Here is a 17,192-nt window from a genome sequence, read left to right on the forward strand (position 1 = left end):
TCTCGCCCACCATCAAATGTGGACGTGGACTCAGTTTCCCTCTGTTCTCTCCCACCATCAAATGTGGACGTAGACCCAGTTTCCCCCGTTCTCGCCAACCATCAAATGTGGATGTGGACTCAGTTTCCCTCTGTTCTCACCCACCATCAAATGTGGACATGGACCCAGTTTCCCTGTATTCTTGCCCACCATCAAATGTGGATGTGGACTCAGTTTCCCCCTGTTCTCGCCCACCATCAAATGTGGACGTGGACTCAGTTTCCCTCTGTTCTTGCCTACTTTGCCACCATGGCTCATTTCACAATCACTCAGGAAAGGAAGAAACATTATTTTTAATAGGCATGAAGGCAGTTGTTTTGAACCTAAGGAACAGGACACAATTCCAGCAATGGAAATTACCAGCCGAGTCTGTGTGAGGTTTGGAAGAAAAAAAGGATTTTAACTTCCCCCTCTGTGTGTGCCCACCTCCCCCAGTTGAGAGTCACAGATTTAATTACTTTAATTTTGAGCTTAAAATAATTTGACAGCCTAACAAAAACTACTACAGTCCTATAAAATTCTGCTTGTGTGTTTGGTTTTTCAGTTGCTTGGCTTAATATGGTAAATGAATGCATTATGAGTTGTTATTTTAGTAATTGCTATAAAAATTAATGTATGTTATAACCAAATGTTATAAAGTTAATTTAACAGCAAAGTAAAGCTAAAGCTGCATTGATTTCCCGCTGTACTTGTGCTTAAAGACGGCTCCATGAGGCAGGCGCTGGGACCCTGCAGGCTGGTGGGAGCAGGTGCCACCTGGCTGGTGCGGTCGTCGCCCGTCCCCTCTTGCTGCCAGGCAGCTTTGCAGTTTCCAGGCTATGTGGGAGTTGAGGCCGGTGGTCAGTAAGAGACAGGGGGGAGTTGGGTGGTGCAGGTTGGCGTGGGGTGGAAGGAGGCGTGGAGAGCCTGGGGAAGGCTGGACAGCAGCTCTGGTAGCTGCACAGGGGGGCAGGATGCGGGGCACGGGGCAGTGAGTAGCTCCTGGAAACAGCCCTTGGGGTTTTTATAGACGAGTCTGTCTTCAGCTCTGCACCCCTTTCCTGCTGAGTCCGGGTGGAGGGTGGAGGCGTCGAGCGCTTGTTTCTCCAGGTGAGGGCCCATGGGACACAGCCAGTGTTTCCTGGAGGCCCCTCACCTGAGAACATGCCCCTGCTCTTCTCAGAACAAAACAAATCTTAGTTAAGCTTTACATGTCACCTTTTCCAGAAGGTGTTTAAGTCTGTGTGCCTGTTAAGTCACCTAACTTTAAAGAGTAATGCTACAATATGCTTCTTTTTAGGGGAGAAAACCTAGCTGATTTAAAAGATAAAATCAGAGGTTGGGGTCGCAGCATTTTGCAGGAGACTTGGTTTATGTTCTAGTGGGCAGCAGTGTTTCCTCAACTATTGTGTTTGCTCTATTATTACATTACAGAGGTGACACTTCAAACATAGGGAAATGGAAGCAAAACAGACCCCCCATTCAGAGATAAACGTTATCAACATATTCATGCACTTCCTTCTGCTGTTTTTGCTGTTCACTTTTTATTTTAAGACCACGTTCATAGGATAGATATATAATTGTTTATGGTGACTTTAAAAGCACCTTTCTTGTTAAAAAGAATACTTTTTCATTCTGGAAAATTTAGACAACATGTTTTGTTTAAAAATTAGTTATAATACCACCATCAAGTCATCAATGTTTTTATACATTTTTTTGGTCTCTTTATGGACTTAATATATACAATTTAACAAATTGGAAATAACATAATTTTGTGAGTAAAATGTTTCTTGCCATTAGAGATAGAGCAGAGAGGAGGCACAGGGCTTCCCACTGGCTGAGGTCCTCCCAGGGTGGGACCAGCAGCCTCCCAAGTTTAGGGTCTGCACGGAGTAGGATTTCTAAATCGCCTTACACCACACCCCCTGCAGCCCTGCGCCCCTTTGATGAGGGGGTGTACTCTCATAGACATTTCAAGACAAGAGTTTGCTGGATCTGAGGCTGTTTCAGCTGCTTCTGGAGACGGCAGCTCTGGGACGTTTGTGCCAGCTCTCCCTCAAGACCCCACGGATGCCACAGCCTCATCTTTTGGAATCCAGTGTTGTAGAGGAGAAGTCTGAAGCCAGTTTGATTTTTCTTCATGGTAGGAAACTGATGTTTTCAGGCTTTCCCCTTTATTTCCATAATGAAGATGATGTCCCACCTCATCCAGAGGTGTTTTTGTTACCTTGTCGGGAATGTCCAGCCCTTATGTGCCCCTTCAGGCCCTCAGTCCCTTTCTCAACTTCCCTGCGATCCTCCCCATCTCATCCATCTTCACTGTACTTCTGTTATTTTTTTCATTTTTGTGCTCACTTTCCCATGCGACTTTTGTTCTTGTTTCGCAGATGCCCATGCCAAACTTGATGTCTGAGGCTCGGGGCCCGGGTTTTATTCTGTCTGCCTCTGCATGTACTTTGGAGAAGTGGGGTTGGGGGTTGCCCCCCAGGTGCTGTTTCAGCTGGACCTGCCCAGACTCTGTGAATTGGGGGCGTCGGGCAGAGCCCATGTGGCTCTATGGTGGGCCGTGTTGCTGAACCGTACGTCTGAGGCTTGGGGGCCGTGTTTGATTCTGTCTGCCTCTGCATGTACTTTTGAGAAGTGGGGGTGGGGGTTGCCCCCCGGGCGTTTCAGCTGCACCTGCCAGACTCCCTGAAGTGGGAACGTCGGGCAGAACCCGTGTGGCTCTACGGTGGGCCGTGGTGCTGACAGAGCAAGAAGCCGCACTCCCAGGACGCGCCTGCAGCTGTGGGCAGGTCTGGGATTATGACAGGATCATTTCCTTCTCTAAAATACATCTCAGCTATTATCCAGAGGTTGGCTGTAGGCTTTCAACAGCTTCACTTTTCTTAGTGACCAGGAGACAATTCACTAAACAGAGTTGCTGTCAGGGTTTAATTAGGAATTTCTGCGAGAGGCTGGCGGTATAGCTCCCTCTGCAAGCCTCCTGCAGCCTCCCCGTCCCCACTCTTGAGCCCAGCCACCTGCCTTGGTCCGTGGAGGCTGCACATTCTCTGTTCTCCTGAGGGGCTCCTGGACTTCGGGACAGCCTTGGCAAGCTGATGTGTAACTCCCAGTGTCTTCTCTTTTTAAGTAAGAAATACGCTCATGGAATCCTGATCTTCTAGATAGTTTCATCTTTTTAAAACAGCCACAGCTTCCTAAGCCACCTTGTGTCTGAATGTGAATCACTTGTTATTTTTCGCTGCAGAATGAACAGAACTGGAATCGTAGGATTTAGAGGGTGATGAAAAGACAGAGGTTAGGATATTCCTTTTTCTCACTTCTTCCTTACACTTTTTCCTTAAATGCACCCCTCGTACGTCTGTGAAGTTCTTCCCAATTCTGTAACGTCACTCCACCCTCAAGTGGAACATTTGTGAACAGTAACAAGTATTGATGTGTGCAACTCTGTAACTCAGCTGGAATTAATGCTTTTTATTTATCAATGGATGGTCATCAGATGGCCAGAGGGATTCCCTGTGCATTGTGGGGGTCCCCGTGCCTGCTTGTGAGTGACATGCACATGGCGAGGGCTAGGGAATCTCAGCCTCTGTGATTCGAGTAGTGACATTGTTTACGCAAGGCAGGTGGACGACTCTGAGCTTGGCATGCTCCTGGGTGGTACAGCACAGCTGACATGGAGTGGGGCAAGGGCTTGTTCCACAAGCTTCTGTGTTTTGTTTTGTTTTGTTTTTGTTTTTGAGATGGAGTCTCTCTCTGTCGCCCAGGCTGGAGTGCAGTGGCGCCATCCAGGCTCACTGAAAGCTCCGCCTCCTGGGTTCACGCCATTCTCCTGCCTCAGCCTCCCGAGTAGCTGGGACTACAGGTGCCCGCACCACGCCCGGCTAATTTTTTTTGTGTTTTTAGTAGAGACGGGGTTTCACTGTGTTAACCAGGATGGTCTCGATCTCTTGACCTCGTGATCTGCCTGCCTCGGCCTCCCAAAGTGCTGGGATTACAGGTGTGAGCCACCATGCCTGGCCTGTTTTTGTTTTTTTTTTTTTGAGACGGAGTCTTGCTTTGTCATTCCGGTTGGAGTGCAGTGGCACGATCTTGGCTCACTGCAACCTCCAGTCACTGCAACCTCTGCCTCCCAGTTCGAGCAATACTCTTGCCTCAGCCCCCCAAGTAGCTGGGATTACAGGCATGTGCCACCATGCCTGGCTGATTTTTGTATTTTTAGTAGAGACAGGATTTTGCAATGTTGGTTGGCTGGTCTTAAACTGTTGGCCCCAGGTGATCTGCCCGCCTTGGACTCCCAAAGTGCTGAGATTACAGGCGTGGGCCACTGCACCAGGCCCTGTGTTTGATTCTTAAATCTTCTTTTTCTCTTTAATATTTCTCTTTCTGGAGGGCCACTCAGTGGATATGGAGGAAGAGTTCACAGATGTCCGTATTACATTTCTTTCTTAAATTAGCCTCCCTTGAACACGGCTATAGGGTACAGACGCGTGAAGGGCTGAAAGGTTGTTTGCGTCCCAGTAAGTGTGAGCGTGGGGCTGGTCTGTGTGACCCCAGTGCCGGTGAAGGCACCCGTGTGCGATGGCCTGGGATGGGGGTGTGCAGAGCCCTGACCGTGACACACACCCTTCAGCTTTGATGTTTCAGGCCATTGCTCTGGTCGTCAGTGAGCAGAAGGTCTAACAGCAGTGATATTTATCACTGGCTGTGTTGGCCAGTGTGTTAGGAGGGTGAACCTGTTTGACTTAAGCTGCTTGACTGGTTTGCATTTAAATAGACACGTGGTGACCTGGTGCCTGGACACTTGCTCTGTGACCTGCCCCACGTGGCTTCTCCCTCTGGTATGCATTAGATGAGATGGGCGTGTTTAGGGTGGTGTGGCCTTAGACTGGAATGCATTAGAAGTGCAAACCCTGCCCCACCCCAGACCTGCCCCACCCCAGTGTGACTTTTGGAGACAGAGGCCCAGCATCCTTCACCTGCCCTTCAGGTGGGTCTGAGGATGCTGAGGTTTCAGAGCGCTGCTTTGCTGGCACTCCAGCAAGTCCTGCTTAAAGAGGCCAGGATCTGAAATCGAAGGTTACCAAATTGTATAGCAGAAAAATAAAAACGTTTCCTTAGAATGGGTGTAGGAAGAAAAATGACTTCCTTCACCATATCTGGAAAAGATTTCAAATTAGTAACTAGCGCTATTTGGAATTATTAGTGGGCTCCTGTATTTCTTATTTATTATTATTGTTATTATTTTTTGATACAGGGTCTCACACTGTTGCCCAGACTGGTGTGCAGTGGTGTAATCTTGGCTCCCTGCAACCTCCGCCTCCTGGGCTCAGGTGATCCTCTCACCTCAGCCCCCTGAGTATCTGGGACTACAGGCATGATACCACACCTGGCTAATTTTTGTATTTTTTTTGTAGAGATGGGGTCTTGCTATGTTGCCCAGACTGGTCTCGAATTCAAGCATTTCTCCTGCCTCAGTCTCCCCAAATGCTTCTGTACCCCTGCCCCAACAAGGACGGACAAGAGGTGTGAGCCACACTCCCGGCCTCCTGTCTTTCCTTGTTGGAGCAGGGATGGAGAAGCACTTGCCGCAGCTGACTTGAGTACATCTCGTTTTCCTTTGTTTTCCTCACGGGTAACCTGGCAGTGCTGTGCACCAGTGCTGCTGGCCAGCTGTTTTTTCGATGGACTGGCAGAAAATCAAGCTGAGACCTGGCTTCCTTTCTCCCTGGATACTGACCAGGTGGGAGAGGAGGGATGTTATCTGAGTATCATCTTCATGAGGGCTGGTGGGGAAACGTCAGCTTTAAGGTGCCTGGGATCTAAGGCATGGAATGTAGTGCAGCGGAACATAGGGGATGTAGCCTTGGGAGCAGAGACGTGCGGGCCGGTGCCCTCGTTCCTGGCAGGGTCTGAGTGCAGGAACAGGTTGGTGACCCAGCCAAGGTCACGGAGCAACCTGCCGAGACCTGCCTGGATGTATGGCTGGCATCCGTACTGGCCCCAAAACTGCCCATTTGGGGATTCCCTGAAGTTGCAGACCCACCTAGGGGTCTGGAGAGCGTCCCAAGCCATGACCTCAAAGAACGGGCTGTTGCCTTGAGATCCTCCAAGGTGAGGGTAGGATTTTTTTTTTTTGGCAACTAGCAATAATTTGTTGTGAATGATCTCGGACCTATTTTCCACTTCTTTTTTTTTTTTTTTTTTTTTTTTTTTTGAGGCGGAGTCTCGCTCTGTCACCCAGACTGGAGTGCAGTGGCCAGATCTCAGCTCACTGCAAGCTCCGCCTCCCGGGTTTACGCCATTCTCCTGCCTCAGCCTCCCGAGTAGCTGGGACTACAGGCGCCCGCCACCTCGCCCGGCTAGTTTTTGTATTTTTAGTAGAGACGGGGTTTCACCGTGTTAGCCAGGATGGTCTCGATCTCCTGACCTCGTGATCCGCCCGTCTCGGCCTCCCAAAGTGCTGGGATTACAGGCTTGAGCCACCGCGCCCGGCCTTCCACTTCTTTGTATAGGAAGAGAGACAGAATAAAAAGTCTCAATGTGCCGGATGCCATGTAATGAAGTCGTGGGGTTAACATTGTTGATTATTAGGTAGCATCACGTTAATTGGAACATATTCACATGTGTCCACAGCATGTGCGTGTGCCCAGTCTGATGAACACGTTGGGTTGGGGTCGCTGCTGGTTCATGCAGCCCCTCTGGGTGGTGCTTTCTCTGTGGCTTGCCCAACACTGTTGCTGCTGCCTCTGTTGGAGTTCAGCCTTGACCGGCCTTGCTGCCACCAGGTTTTCAGGGCCTGTGCAACCTCTTCCTGGTGTGCACCCTCTTCCCGGCGTGCACCCTCGTCCCCGCGCACACGCTTGTCCTCCGTCGTGTCCACATGGGTGGTCTGCTGTGTGTTTCTACTCAGGTCATGCCCGCCTCTTGCTGTGAGCTCAGTTTATTGAGGTGCGGTGAGAAACCAACAGAGGGGAGCAGTGTCCGAGGCTGTCAGGGCGGGAGGGAGCCTTGGGCATCTCTTCCCCAGCTCTGGCGAGCCACCCTTCGCAATGTAGTGCTGGGGAGAGAGGTGAGTTCTAAAGGTAAGGCTGCCGTGATTTCCTGAGTCTTAATTATCTAACACTGGGCCATCTGCTGTGTCGCCCCATCGAAGGGCACCTCTAGAGACAAAGCAAAGCCTCTGGTGGCCGTGGGCGGGGCGGCCATGCCTGTCTGTGGGTTCTGTAGAACCTACCCGGAGCCCCTCCAGCTGTGGGGATGTTCAGGCACTTGCCGCCTGTGGGAGGTGTGCGTTAGCCACGTGGTAGGTGCGGACGCCTGGAGGGACAGGCACAGGCCCACAGGCGTGGCGGGTGTGGGAGAAAGTGCACAGAGTGCCCAGCAGATGCCGTGTGGTCAGCGGAAGCTGTGAACACAGGCTGGGCTCGGGAGACACATTTGGAAATACACTTTAAGCAGCATCAATGGATAATGCTGCGATTTGGCTTCCTCCCGTGGTCCAAAACACGTTCTAGTGATGCCGCTGCTTTGTGTGTACCTGAGACAAGGGTCTACATGTATTAGAGCCTTGATGTAATCTGTAAAATGGGCACAGAATGCCTATTTCAAAGAGGCACTGAACAAGAAAGTGTGCTCTATTCAGTGCAATGAGAATGCTTCATTGTCATAAGCAAAGTACAATGCCTCCAAGGCGAGCTTGCCATGCGTTTAATGACCTTGGACACGAGCTTGCCAGAAAGTGCTTCCAGCGTGGCTTCATGCAGTGGCTTCATGCAGTGGCTTCAGTGGAGAATGTGCATGTGCGGCTGATACTGAGAGTTGGGCCGCACCCTCCTGACCTGACGGGTGCCCGTGTGTGGACCGTGAGCCGGGCAGCACCCTCCCGACCTGACGCATCCCCATGTGTGGACCATGAGCCGGGCATCCTGACCTGACAGGTCCCCATGTGTGGACCATGAGCCGGGCAGCACCCTCTTGACCTGAGGGGTCTCCTTGTGCCCATTGTGGGACCTCCGTCAGTCAAACAAGTGACACGCGTCAAACTGAATGCAGGGAGGAGGGTCCAGGATTGCACGCAGGCTCTGTGTCTCGTCCCTCTGAGGCCTTCTGGGAAGCCAGGAGGGCAGTGGGGTCTTTTGTGTGTTTCCTCCTGGTGCCTGTGAATTTGTAGAAATGGCTTTTTGCAAAAGGGCCCAGAGGCAGAATCAGAGCCGGTCTTGGAAAGGATGACGTCTTCACGGGCACCTCTTTCCGCCACCCCAGTGCTCCTGTGATTTTCAATATGTGCACCCTGCAGACTTCAGCCTGTTGGTGTCTTGGGGGAATAGATACTAGGATTGCTCCAGTGTCTGCAAACCTGAAACAGGAATTTCTCTGCATTAAGCTGGTCACCAAAATGGGAGGTAAGGGGAGAGGGAAAGGAACTTCTTGGCCGCGTCAGCCCTTTTCTTGAAACTCACAAACTTTATCAAATTCTAGATGATGGTGCTTCAGGCGATTCATTTATGTATGTTATGTCTTGTTTTCTGAGTATGGTGCTTCGAGAATTTAAATATTAAGGTGAAATTGCCACGCACAGTTGAATTGGCACCGTAATTTGACTCTCTGCAAAGCCTTTTGGTTTCCTGTTAGAGTGACTTGCCATTTTTTGAGTTAACTGAAACAAACTCTGCTGTCAGCACGAAGGAGCCACTGTATAGTTAGGACATCCAATTAAATAGAATTCTCCTAAATAGAGCGTGTTCTTTTCATAAATTTTAAAAATTCATTTATTCATCAAACACATATTGAGTACTTATCACCCTGGTTGCTAGTCACTGTTCATATATATTTTTAAGGAATTACTTCCACCTGGCTCTGAAATAACATTGCATTTAGAGTTTAGCACACAGGTGATTAAGCATGAACTTTTCTCAGCAGTCTTGTTTTCATTTTTACTTGAGAACTTGTTCTCAGACTCGGTGCCCAGCTGGCATTACCGTGCATTGCCCGAGGCACACACCTGGCGGGGCTGTGTCTCTGGGGCTTTAGAGCTGGAAAGAATGGCTGCCAGGTGTCTGGCCCTTCCACGTTTCCCTGGGGGAGGGATTAGGCCTTGGGCAGGAGTCTTAGCTTGTCTTACTGGATTAGCTGGTGTCTCTCAGTCAGCTCTGCCTTGGTGTTAAGCCCTGGACTGACTCTGACCTCTGAGTGGCAGAGGAGAGGATGGTGATTTAGAATCAGTCATGCAGACCGGGGCACCCAGCGGGTCTTGGATAAACAGTGGTGGCAGTTGATCGCTTGCTCTTTTGGGAGAACTGTGTGGATTGACTCAGACCTCTTCCTTTTGATTTTATCTTGAGACTTTGTAGAAGCAAAAACGCCTTTAAAAAAATTAAATGAATCCTCACCCGCGAGGAGATGGTGCTAGGAGGGGGAGCTTTGGGCGGTGAGGAGGTCGTGAGGGTCTCATCAATGGGATTTGTGCCCTCAAAAAAGGGACTACAGAGAGCTCCCTCGCTCCTTCCACAGTGTGCGGACCCAGTGAGAAGGCGCCGTCTATGAACCAGGAAACCCGCACCAGGCAAACCTGTCAGGCCTTGACTATGGACTTCCCAGCCTGAGACTGAGACTAAGAGCTGTGAGAAATGAACTTGTGTCGTTCACCAGCCCCTGCTCAGCCTGTGGTGTGTTGTGAGAGCAGCCTGGGTGAACGAAGGCAGGTCGTGAATTTTCTGTCGTTGTACTGTTCTTCCACTTTTTAAATATGTTAGAACATTTTCATAATGAAATTGTGGGAAATGAAATTCTGGCTTCAGATACTTGCTAGGGAGATGTCACCATCTTACCCAGGTGGGACTGTCTGGAATCAGACGTTCCATTATGATTTGACCTTGTTCTTGCCCCACGCCTGTGCCGTTCACACCTCCAGGTGTCTCGGCTGCCCGCGGCCCCTCCAGACGTTTCTGATTCGGTGCGGTGCTGGTCGTGGCCACGCCGTCAGTGACCAGGAGTAGGAGCTCGCGCCCCTCGTGAACCAGCAGCCTCACCCGGAAGCTGCCGAGAAGCGTTTGACAGAAGGTGGTCGCGCTCGAGACTGAAACTTCCTGTTTACAGGGAATGGAGGTGCATAGTAGGGAATTTAATGATGGCCCGAGAAACAGATGCCTTTGGGTAGGGGATATTCTGCAGGACAATGGCCCCGGACTCTCGAAAAGTGAAGATCACAGATACAAGGGGTGCGAGGCTGTCCCTGACGAAGACGGGGAAGGAGAGTCACTCGGCGCAGTGTGTGGCCCGGATATAAAAGACGTTTTCGGGACAATTGTGCTACCTGAACATAACCTGGACAGCGATGCTCTGAAATCGTTCTTGTCTGTCGATGATGGTACTGCGGCTGCAGAGGGGCCCTTGTTCCTAGGGAGTGTGTGCCTGAGGACTCGGGAGCCTCTCACCTTCAAGTGGCTCCAGAGGAGAAACAAATCTGTCTCTCTGTCTGATCTACAGAGAGAGTGAGAAAGCAAATCTAACAAAATGTTAGCAGTTGTTGGAGCTCCACGTGGAGAAAACTTGACCACTCGTTGTACTGTTCTTCCACTTTTTAAATATGTTAGAACATTTTCATAATGAAATTGTGGGAAAGTCAATATAAATCTGGAAATTAGAACGGAAGTGAGCCCGGACAAGCGCTCTTGGGTTCAGCCGGGAAGAGCCAACCGTCCGTTGGTGTTCTCTCGACTCGTCGTTTGGATTTCCTCCTCTTGGGTTCACCACCTAGTTTTCCTTGTGATAGTTATTTTATACATAGCTGTGAGCATAGGTGTTGCTGAAAACACACGTTTAGTGTGGTTTGTCATTAAGAATTTGGAGAACTGGCTAAAGAAACCACTTGTACAGAGTTGAGATGAGCACTGCCTGCCTCAGCGTCTGTGGTAACACCTTCACTTGGGTGCAGAGCTTGGCAGAGGTTTGAGTGACTCTGTCTCGATGGTCCTCTGTCGGAGGACAAGGTTAAGCGTCACCGCCGAGGGCCCTGTTGAGCCTCTGGGCCGGAAGTAACTTACTCCGGGCTGGTGAGGCAGCCTCTGGGGGCCTTTCCTGACAAAGCCCTTCACTGAGCTGCGGTTTGGCCACCTTTGCCCTCGCCTCCCCGACTGCAGGGCTTTGAGGTCTCGCCACCTCCAGCCTGAGCGCCCAGTGCCCTGGGGCAATTTCCTGCCTTCCCTGGGGGCTCAGGATGCTGGCTTCTGGGGCAGTGCCCGCAGCTGGGCCCCTCCTCCCGGGCTGGGAGCAGGACTAGCCACGGCCTCCTGCTGTGTCCCACTGGCCACGTCACCGCAGCTGCAGCCCACACTGGGTGGCTGCTCCTGCTTCTGTTGGATGAGGAGATGCAGGCCTTCACCCAGGCCCCTGTGGGGCCCCCAGCAGCCCAGAGACCCGGCTTCCCGGCCTCGCCCCTGCTGGCCCCAAGGCTGTGCTGCTTCCCCCTGCCCAGCCCCGGTCTCTGTACAGTGTCTGTCCAGGATGTCTGTCCATCCATCCTTGACATTCTGTCCAGATGTGGCCACTGTCATCCTAGTCTGTGAGGGGCGAGCAGAGCCCCGGTGCGGCTGATGTGGAGATGCTGATGGACTTCAGTGTGCAGGGAAGTGAGTTCCTTCATATCTACAGCCTCTGCGCAGCCAGCTGGGAGCTCACCCCATTCACAGGTGGATGTGCCTTGTTTTTTGGCCCAATCGCCTACATTAAGTCAGAAGAATCACAGTTCCATGCTTTTCCGGCTTTTGTGACCGTCCGCCTCCCTCCTCTGCCTGGGGCTGGAGGGTGGGGTCTGTTGTGGGTTCGTGGAACCCTCTGTTCTTGTGTGACCACCAGGGACTGTTACCCAGACTGATTCCACAGGAGGAGTTTGGGGTGAGTTCCTGAGCGAGAGTTGGGAAGACGGACGTCTGCATAAACCTTGCTTGTTCGTGGTTATTCCTCTCAGTCTTCTTAAATTCAGAAAAATTGGGGGCCAGTTTGAAATAAGGATTTAGGTATGGATCGGTGAGGACAGAATGTTGGTCTAATTGGCTTTACTTTGTGTGTGATAACTTTACGCTACCCTTGGGAAGAACTGAAGATGTTGACAGTGTCATTAGAATCATTAGAGTCATTTCTTTCTTTCTTTCTTTCTTTCTTTCTTTTTTTTTGAGATGGAGTCTCGCTCTTGTTGCCCAGGCTGGAGTGCAATGGTGCAATCTCAGCTCACTGCAATCTCTGCCTCCTGGGTTCAAACAATTCTCCTGCCTCAGCCCCCCAGTAGCTGAGATTATAGGCACTCACCACCACACCCAGCTAATTTTTTGTATTTTTGGTAGAGATGGGGTTTCGCTCTTAAGGACATTGTTCATTAAGTATTAATTGGTGGCCTGCCGTTCAACTAATGTTCGTGTAGTACTGACATCATCAGCCACGGCAGAAACTTACTTGGCATCCCTGGAAAGGAGGGCAGGGAAGTGTAGTGCCCTGAAACCGCCTCATTCTCCAGTGCTGCTTCCAACTCTGAGCTGATGGTCTTTGTGAGTGGATCTGCCCTGGACAAGTAGTTTAGTGCAGCTGCCTTGGACAGGCAGGTTAAAAGTAACAAACCGCCACAAAACTCAGCTAATAAAATGTCAGGAGAGACTTGGGGCGCCAGGAGCGGGTGAGGCCTGTCTCCCTGTGTGCCGTCTGTGTGGAGCCTCGGTATCTAGGGGACAGCGTTTACGCAGAGCCCCAGGTTTTTATTAGCGTTTCCCTGAATAAAGTGCCACTTGTGAGCTGCGGACTGGGAGGCTCTTTCTGATGATCAGGTTTTGTAATGCAGGATCATCAGTAGGCAAGGTGGACCTGAGGGCCGTCGGATCTGGAGACTGTCCAGGGCTGCTTTCTGGAAGGCGGCCAGCCTGCTGGAGGGGGACGACAGGCTTGTCCCTTCAGCAGTCAAGACACCAAAGAGAGTCTTTCTGAGAATAAAAGAGAGAAGCTTTTAAGGAAAAAAGCAGTTTCTCTCTCTGTTTGGGAGTTGAGTGCATTTTCCCGCATTTATTCAGAGATGTTCCTCGGTTCCCACCATGTGCCGTCTCCCCACTATGGGGTAGGGTCACCCCACCGCGTACCTAACCCAGGAAAGCTCCTCTGCAGTTATTTCAGAGGCCGTGTGCATTTCTCTTGCCTCAGTGGGTAGAGTGAGTTTTTCTTCGTACTGTTTTTGTCAGTTTTCTTAATCTAGCCTGTTACTGGGATAAGTTCCAGAGCTGAGCAGTTTTAAAACCAATCTTTATACCCTGCGTAGAGAGCAGTCCACCTGTGACCGGTTTGTTCCTGGAGGTGCTGCAGTGGCCTTGGTTACGCAAGGGCCCTGTGGCTCGGGATGGGCTGAGGAAGGAGTGTGTGAGCAGTGGGCACTGGCCGGAGGCAGGGGAGGCGTGGCCACCTGTGGCTGGAACTCCCCCCATCAACTCGACCGCACCGCTGGGACGTCAACGCTCTCGCCCTGGACGTTTTCTCTGAATGTTCAGTGCCCAGGCTCTTGGGTATACAGGCGGCCCCGGGTTTTATTTGAAAAGGGTGTCGCAAACAGTGAAGTAACCCATGTGCCTAAGCTTTGATTGACATGAAGGAATGTAGAGGCTGCTAAAATCCTGGTCATTTTAGAACAAAGTGTTTTATTAACAGTTTTCTAAAAGAAAGAAATCATTAAAAAATTGATCCCTGTTGAGGTAGAAGGATCTCGTCCTCAGGCTCCTCAGTTCCTTCCAGAATCAGCTTCCAGTTCAGCTGCAGAACAGGTTCTGGTGGTGGCTGGAACAGCCCAGGCAGGTGCCATCAGGTCTGAGTTCACACCGGTGCCCGCGTGGTCTCCAGTTATGGTTGGGGCTGTGGGGTCTGAGTTCACACTGGTGCCCGTGTGGTCTCCAGTTACGGTTGGGGCTGTGGGGTCTGAGTTCACAGCGGTGCCCGTGTGGTCTCCAGTTACGGTGCGGGCCGTGGGGTCTGAGTTCACACTGGTGCCCGTGTGGTCTCCAGTTATGGTTGGAGCTGTGGGGTCTGAGTTCACACCGGTGCCCGTGTGGTCTCCAGTTACGGTTGGGGCTGTGGGGTCTGAGTTCACACTGGTGCCTGCGTGGTCTCCAGTCACGGTGTGGGCCGTGGGGTCTGAGTTCACATCGGTGCCTGTGTGGTCTCCAGTTAACGGTTGGGGCCGTGGGGTCTGAGTTCACAGCGGTGCCCGCGTGGTCTCCAGTTATGGTTGGGGCTGTGGGGTCTGAGTTCACAGCGGTGCCCGTGTGGTCTCCAGTTACGGTGCGGGCCGTGGGGTCTGAGTTCACACCGGTGCCCGTGTGGTCTCCAGTTATGGTTGGAGCTGTGGGGTCTGAGTTCACACCGGTGCCCGTGTGGTCTCCAGTTACGGTTGGGGCCGTGGGGTCTGAGTTCACACTGGTGCCTGTGTGGTCTCCAGTTATGGTTGGGGCTGTGGGGTCTGAGTTCACACTGGTGCCTGTGTGGTCTCCAGTCACGGTGTGGGCCGTGGGGTCTGAGTTCACATCGGTGCCTGTGTGGTCTCCAGTTAACGGTTGGGGCCGTGGGGTCTGAGTTCACACTGGTGCCCACGTGGTCTCCAGTTAACGATTGGGGCCGTGGGGTCTGAGTTCACACTGGTGCCCGCGTGGTCTCCAGTTAACGGTTGGGGCCGTGGGGTCTGAGTTCACACCGGTGCCTGCGTGGTCTCCAGTTACGGTGCTGGCCATGGAGTCTGAGTTCACACTGGTGCCTGCATGGTCTTCAGTTACAGTGGTGGCCGTTTGTGCATTTCTGGGAAGTTAGAAGAAGGATCATTTCATCACCTCTCTGCCCTCCCACACCTGATCTATGCTGGGCCACCGTGAATTCTTCCTTTTAACTGTTTCTCTCATCACGGGCAACACTGATGTTTTGTGGTCCATGTTTGCCTTTTCTGAAAACGGATTCTGTGTTGCTTTATAGAATCACGTGGTCTCTTTTATGCATTTCGCTTTTCTTTAAGAAAATAATCGTGCTTTTATCTCTTCAATCTCAACTCTGTTCCCTGACACAGGCTCTTGCCAGCTAGAAAATTAAAAGTAATCTTTGATTACACTTAATACTTTCTAAAGTTTTCAAAAGTTTATCAGCATGTGGATTACTGAACATTGTTTATTTAATGGAAAATTACATTCTAAGTAGAGTATTAGAGTGAAAATGATCTTTTGATTTTATTAAAATATTCAGGTAAAAATATTAAAATGCCTTCGCCAAACTTCATGCCTGTGTATCGTGAAAACATTAAGCTGCTCTCTGCTCCCGGGGATGCATGAGTAGAGTATGTGTTTGAAAGCATCATTCCAGTCTTAAGTTTTAGGTATTCTTAAAGGAGTTGGCTGGAGAAGTGACATTTAGCGTTGAGTGAATGTTTGATAAAGATTTGTCTCGATATAAAAATAGTTAAAAACAATCTTTAGTGTTTCTTGTCAGGGTTCACCCATTAAAGAATGGTCTTGTGAAAAACACGTTAAGAGTGTTGGCGCCCAGAGGTGCTACCCTGCCCACAGTTTCGTCATCTGCTGTCGCCAGGCCACACACCCAGCATTTAGCTGCACGTCAGATGTGGCCACGGGGCCACAGGACATCCCTGCGGACGGATGTTCTTATGCAGATTAATGAGGATGGAGACCGCTGCAGAACTGAAAGCCCCCCGGGGGCTGACAGAAGCCTGGGAACCAGAGTCGCTGCTGCCCTGGGTGGAAAGAAACCTCCCTGGAAGATGGGAAACGCAATAAGGAGAAAGTACCAAGGCACATGATGCTGTGAAAACGGAGATGTTTTAATTAAATTAACAATTACAATCATTTTAATTATGTGAATTATTTGAATTCATGTTAGTTCTTTTTAGGAAATTAATACTTAAAGCAAGTTTGTTTTTTGAATTGTTTGAATTAATTGAGTCAGCACAAGAGTTAGCATTGATATCTGACCCTCTTCCAGGGTTGGGGCAGAGGAGATGCGGGCAGAGGAGACGGGCCTCCCACCCGGTTTCCCCTGGAGCTCAGCCAGAACTTCCCATTGAGGAGCCCTCAGCTCCCTGAGAGCCAGGAGTTCTTGCGGAAAAGCCGCTGTCGGCATGCCACCCGCTTTGATGGCCCTGCTCTGCCATCCCTGCGCTCCAAGGGCCGGACCCTGCCGCTGCCTGTGCCAGACGGGTCTCAGGGAGGTGCCAGCCAGGGGGTAAGCATGGCAAGGCCTGGGCATCGCTGTCTGGATTCCTTGGCTGCCGGTTTCATTCTCTCGCTGTGTGTCCCTCTAGCAAGACACATGAGGTTCCTTGAGGACAAGACCCCCTCCTGCCACCTGGTCGGTTTCCTGAACGTTCTCTGCACTAGCACGGCCCCGGGATGCAGCCCTCGGGAATCAGGGTGTCGGCCATAGTAGGGCGGGTCACTCTGCTGGGCACCACGATGGATGTTAGCCTCTGTGCTTCACTTTGAGGACACGTTTAAGTACAAAAGTAATTTTAAAATTTCAGCATTATTTCAAGACAGCTGAGAGCCTATTAGCACAGAATCCCTGGTCTGAATGAAATAAAAGAGTTCTTATTAATTATTCATGATGCCATGAATATGTTACCTTATTTTTTATAATTGCCAATCTGTATAATTAACCTTTCATTTAGTTAAAGTACTTAACAGTAAGTAGAGCTATAATTACAACTGTTTTAAAAGTATATGGAAGAATGTTTAAATGTTTAATTAGAACCACTTCTTTTAGTTTCATAGAGAAATTTTTTTTACTTGTCAACGAGGATCTTTAATTATTTAAACCAAAAGAGAAAAACAGACCAGAAAAGAAAAACACCTAGTAAAGCTCGGAACTGCGAAGGTGGCCTCGTTCCTTAGTCTCGGGTTTTGCTTCCTGGTTTGTGACGTGGTCAGAGTCCTTGTCTTTGATTTCCTAACACAAGTTGTTCAAGTTGGAAGTGAGTGTGGAGATGAGTTAGTCCAACTTTATTCTTTCACGGATGAGAAGTGAATTATCTTCAGCAAGGTGGGTGCAGGCCTGGTCCCCGGGGGTCACTGTGGGGAACAGGCCGCCCTTGTGGGGAGCCAAGTTTGTCGTCACTGGGACAGAGCCCAGGACACTTCCCTGGCTGGCCG

At 50.5% G+C, this 17,192-nt stretch overlaps 1 protein-coding gene across 1 annotated transcript in view; it reads left to right on the forward strand.

The window, feature by feature from the left end:
• Positions 1-17,192, forward strand: part of LOC115900047 (disco-interacting protein 2 homolog C-like) — a 208,349-nt gene that overhangs the window by 39,067 nt on the left and 152,090 nt on the right. The gene's annotated exons all lie outside the window — the stretch shown is intronic.

This window comes from Rhinopithecus roxellana, chromosome 10 (assembly GCF_007565055.1).
Source record: "Rhinopithecus roxellana isolate Shanxi Qingling chromosome 10, ASM756505v1, whole genome shotgun sequence".
Classification (NCBI taxonomy): domain Eukaryota; kingdom Metazoa; phylum Chordata; class Mammalia; order Primates; family Cercopithecidae; genus Rhinopithecus; species Rhinopithecus roxellana.